General features: G+C 41.5%; 1 long non-coding RNA gene across 1 annotated transcript; it reads left to right on the top strand.

The window, feature by feature from the left end:
• Positions 1 to 2,647: 2,647 nt before the first annotated feature.
• LOC109748318 (uncharacterized) lies at positions 2,648 to 4,457 on the top strand. The gene is made up of 3 exons (XR_006671240.2): positions 2,648 to 2,957; positions 3,072 to 3,221; positions 4,129 to 4,457. It is a non-coding gene; the product is annotated as an uncharacterized lncRNA (long non-coding RNA).
• Positions 4,458 to 4,931: the final 474 nt, after the last annotated feature.

Raw genomic sequence — 4,931 nt, 5'->3', positions numbered from 1 at the left:
GGTGCATTGATGTCAAAATAGAGAGGGGGTGAAGAATAACTATTCCTCACCCAGGGTGACGAATAGGGTGACATAATATATATATTAACTGATCAGAAAAACTTGGTTTTTTAGGCCTTGTACAGTGCAAGGTGCTTAGGAGAGATGCTTGAAAAAACAAACCGGGCTTTTCTTAAACACCAGTGCTTATTTGTATAGGATAGACGCTAAATTAGCCGTCTCTCCTGTAGAAATAGGCACCGGTGCTTCAGAAAAATCTGGTTTATTTTCTAAGCACCTCCCTACGCACCTAACATTGTAGAAGGCCTTAGTGTTATCAGAAAAACTAGGTGGATGCTTCCAGAAGCAAAACTGCGTGAAAGTTACGGCATTGCGGCCCAATTTAACTCCTTGCCGGCCTGCCAACACCTATCTTTTAAATGGGCCTTGGTCCAGCCGTTCATTATTTTAATAATTAGACCTGTCCCTAATAATAATAATAGTAATAATAATAATAATATAATATAATAATAATAATAATAATAATAATTTTTCTCTAATAATAAAGCACGGATTGACTTCGTGGGTTCACCGTCACAATACGTTTTTTTCCCGTGAATGTACGCTTTCAGTTTGAATTTAAAACATATACGCGAGGTGATACTAATTCGGGGAACCGTCTGTAGTTTGTCTGTCATTACGATGATTTCATCCGCCAAGTCAGCCGGCCCAACTTCTATCTGGCCCAGTCAAACATCTATCTGGCCCAAGTCAGCCGGCCCAACTTCTGTATAAAAGAAGGCAGAAAAAAATTGCTCTTCGGTGGGATCAAACTCAAAATCTCCGCACCTAACATGGCAAGCCATTGCCAGTTGAGCTAGGATGTTTTCGTGTTAGAACAAAAGGTTTCACACCTATCAAATAATCCCAGGCGGCCGATGCAAAAAAAACAAAAAAAAAAACTGGACTAAGCTCGATCGCAACATATGAGAATACAATGTTGATTAACCTATTAAATAGTCCCACCTCGCTCCCTTAGATCTAATTTTCCTAATTTATATACGTCTTGAATTTCTTTTAGATATCGAGGAGCCATCTCAGGAATCATTACGGAGGATATCATATGTCTCATAATAAGGAAGGAAAGAGGAATTGAGAGAATATAAGGAAAGAAAGAGGGATTGAGATAATAAGGAAAGAACGAGGGATTTCAGATGTGATTAAAAACCAAACAAGGAATGAGGAATTAAATCATGACTGGGGATGAGAGAAGGAAGCTTCCATGTGCGTGCGGAAGATGAGGCAGAAAAGAAAGGGAAAGGGATCGGCCATGATGATTGAGGACTCAAAATGGATTCCATCTCGGAAAGAAAAGGACGATGTCGGGCTGGGGAGCTCGTATATGGAGAAACCATATTTGGAACAAAAAGCATGTACGCCATACTCCATTATGAGTCAGAAATATATAAAAAAAACATGCGTATAATTTTTTTTATGGAACATGCAAGTTGAGACTTGAGCACATAGAAAAAAACATGAGCATATACAAAATTAGATGTCTTTGCACTGGAGAAAAACTTAGATCGTGGCCAATCAAGATTTTGAGTTATTCAAAAAAAAAAATTGTGGGGGGGAGTTATTCAAAAAATTAATGTGATGTGCGAACGCACGGCTTACACAACATCACCCACGGCGGACATGACAGGACCATGCAATCGGATCATCATCACATGTGCGACCGGTCTACCAGATCAGACGGTCTGGTGCAAAAATATCATAATTTACCTACATGGTCGAGGCCGATGAATTTCTTCTTTTGTGTCTAAATTTGTTGAACCGCTTGGTTTGTAACTAAATTGGTAGGTGTTCTGTTTAGGTGCATATGCCATAGTTGAACCACTTCTTTATATCAGAACTGTTGACGTCAAGAACTAAGATATGACGTTCTAATACTAATATTTGATGTACCGAAATTTTTTAACTCAAGCGAAAAATATTAAGTATAACACATGCAAAAAAATGTCTAAATCATAATAAAATGGTGTTCATTTTTTGTTGGTCATGTGCTATACTTTTCTGAGAACAGAAAACATCTTTACTCTTATTTTTCTGATCAACTCACTAGCACCCGTCACCAAAGTACAAGGAATCGGACTCGGAGTCCCTACTGTGTGCGACTCAAACTCCGCACTTTTCTCTGTTATATCATAGAAAGATGTGTTATCTTTGTAAAACGCTCTTCATATTATGTTGTTTCTCATGTGACAATGTGGAGGATTTCAAGGAGTTTCTTGATATCATCATGTCTCGTGATGTGAGCCATTGCATTAGTAAAGTGGGTTTTTTTGTCTCCCATTGCAACGCATGGGCATTTGTGCTAGTAATAATAATAATCTCTCCCTATATATAATAATAAAGCACGGATTGACTTTGTCGGGTTCACCGTCACAATACGCTTCTTCCTGTGAATTTACGCTTTCAGTTTAAATTTAAAACATATATGCGAGGCGGTACTATTTCGGAAACCGTTTCATCCGTCGATTTTCGTGGTCACCAGCAGGCTCAACCGGCTGGGCCTCGACCTGAAGCGAGTACTTCCTTCGGGCCGCGTCCCTGTGGTTTTAGAAATCAACCCGCAGTCCACCGTAGCCCAAACATAAGTGTAAAAAACAGTTCGTACGCAGCCCTGACTCGCCCGTCGCTGAAATTGCTGCCCCGCACGAGGGTTTCTTCCGCCGCCGCGCCCCCATCCCTCTGCCGCCGCCGTCCCTCCACCCTGTGGTACCCGTCCTCGATCCGTGGTCACCAAATCTGGACGAGATCGGCAGGATCCGCCGCATGTCCCGCGACACCTAGCCGCAGCTGCTCGTCGGCCATGCGGGGAGCACGGACGAGCTGCTCGTCGACGTCCATCCCGCAGCCCCGCTGACGACCGTGCCCAGCCTCCTCGACATCGCGCCTCTCCAACTTGCCGCATGGTATGTCTCCCCTGTTGCATAGATGATTGACAAGCACCGGCACCGCCAATATCTGTTGACTTGACCCCTGCCCCATCTCCGCAGTTGTCAATGATTAAATATTTCTGATTGCAGCCAAATTTTAGTAGGGGAAGGATGGATACCGCAAGGCTTTCATATGTGTTTTGATTTTGCCGATAGGGATTTCTAATATTCTGACAAGAGTCAAACTAGCAATCGTGAAGATGGAGAATTCATGCAACTCCATCTTACTTCAACCCTCAGGTTTGTCTTTTCCCATCCTTAATCACATGTATTTTTTCGAGATTGATTAATCACATGTATGTGTTTCTACAATCTTGATCATGCATGAATAGAATTACTAGACGGAAGATGTTTGAAGTGCAAACTAATATAATGTTTAGGTTCAGATTTGGTGAGAAAGTGAGAACATGAACACATCAGAGATCAGACTCTATGCTCTGTAGCCAATTGCTTTTTTCATGTAATTATATTAAGAAAAGAGAAGCCATAGCATGCAATGCCTACCAACCATCTGCTAATAAGCACCTTCCAGAGCTCCTGTGGATGTCTACTCTCAGCACACGGTCGCACTGTCATTGGGGCAGTCCTACAGTTTATAGATGGGGGCATGGGGCATAATTGCCCACTTAATACTATAGAAATAAATTAAGATTCCAGTTACTAATCTTTTGTGCATTATATCATAAAGCATAGACATCAAGTTTCAGTTTGACTCATGCATGAACAGATTCCCTATAGCTTCACTACACACATACTGCCACCACTGCGTACACCTCAGTACCCACGACTGGTCGATCAGGTGTCCACGAAGTACACAACGGGGAGCTCTCAGATTAACCTTAGGTTTCAAACTTCATGCCTGCATCTACCGCCCAGTTCTGGTTGCTCAAGATCACAGCCCGCACCTTGGCCCCGAGCCTGCGTGGAGGAATAGAGCAGTCTTGATCTAGAATTTCTTCCTGCGGTTGTGGGCCTTGTGGCAGCAGAATTTCAGTTTTTTCCGATTGTTGTTGGATCTTACAGTTGTAGTCCTTGAGCTCTATCTAAAGGTGTTTACATATATGTATGCATGCATGTTGATACCTAATCAGAATAGGTTTTTAGAATTAATTCATAGTTTGTTAACGAAATTGGTATACCATTGCAGCCATCTAATTGGTGGTATGGTGTGCTTCTGATGGTATTTCACGGCGTTTGTACCAGCAGCATAGTAAAAAACTCCCGTCAACACGGCTTATTTATCGTTTCTGGAGGGCCTCACAGATGAGCTATTCATCGGCGGCACCCTGCCAGTCATTTAGAGGATCTGCGGGAACAAATAAACAAGCAGAGCGTCATCAGTCAGGGACCAACATCCATGCCAACTGCCCAAGATGACTGCTAAGGCAATTAATATTCTCTCTCAATCTTCAGCCACCATCTGATGTTAATTGATCTTGATCTTCTCCACTCGCCAATTCTGAAGACACTTCGGATCTCACAATAACTTCATTCAGTCTTTAAGAATAATCAAAGGTATGTTGTACAATAATTTTACAACTAAACAAACCTTCCAAATGTATCGATATCATTTTCACTAATATGCATAGTCTTCTATTGGTAGAATAGACATATGGATCTCAAAGTTATGGATCATGCGCCCATACAAAAAAGGATAACTGACTAGATTGATGATACGTTATGGCAAGAAGGCTATATATTCATGGTATTCTTAACCCTACTCTTGACATTTTAACCGATGCCCATAGGAAACATAATTAGGCATTTTCAACTATCAAAGTTTCTTTCAGCATGCTTTCCATAATATATTGAAATTTGACAACAGAATTGTTTTCTGTGATGTTATGTAATCAATTCAGAGTGTAGAAGATGTTGTCCTGGTTGTGTAGAGTATGCGGTGCGTAGCTTCTTGTGTGTGTGTGTGTGTGCATATATGTTAATTGGTGGATG

Source organism: Aegilops tauschii, chromosome 3 (assembly GCF_002575655.3).
Source record: "Aegilops tauschii subsp. strangulata cultivar AL8/78 chromosome 3, Aet v6.0, whole genome shotgun sequence".
Taxonomy (NCBI): Eukaryota; Viridiplantae; Streptophyta; class Magnoliopsida; order Poales; family Poaceae; genus Aegilops; species Aegilops tauschii.
Note: the sequence above shows the minus strand (reverse complement) of the source record. Positions and strands in the feature narration are given on the sequence as shown.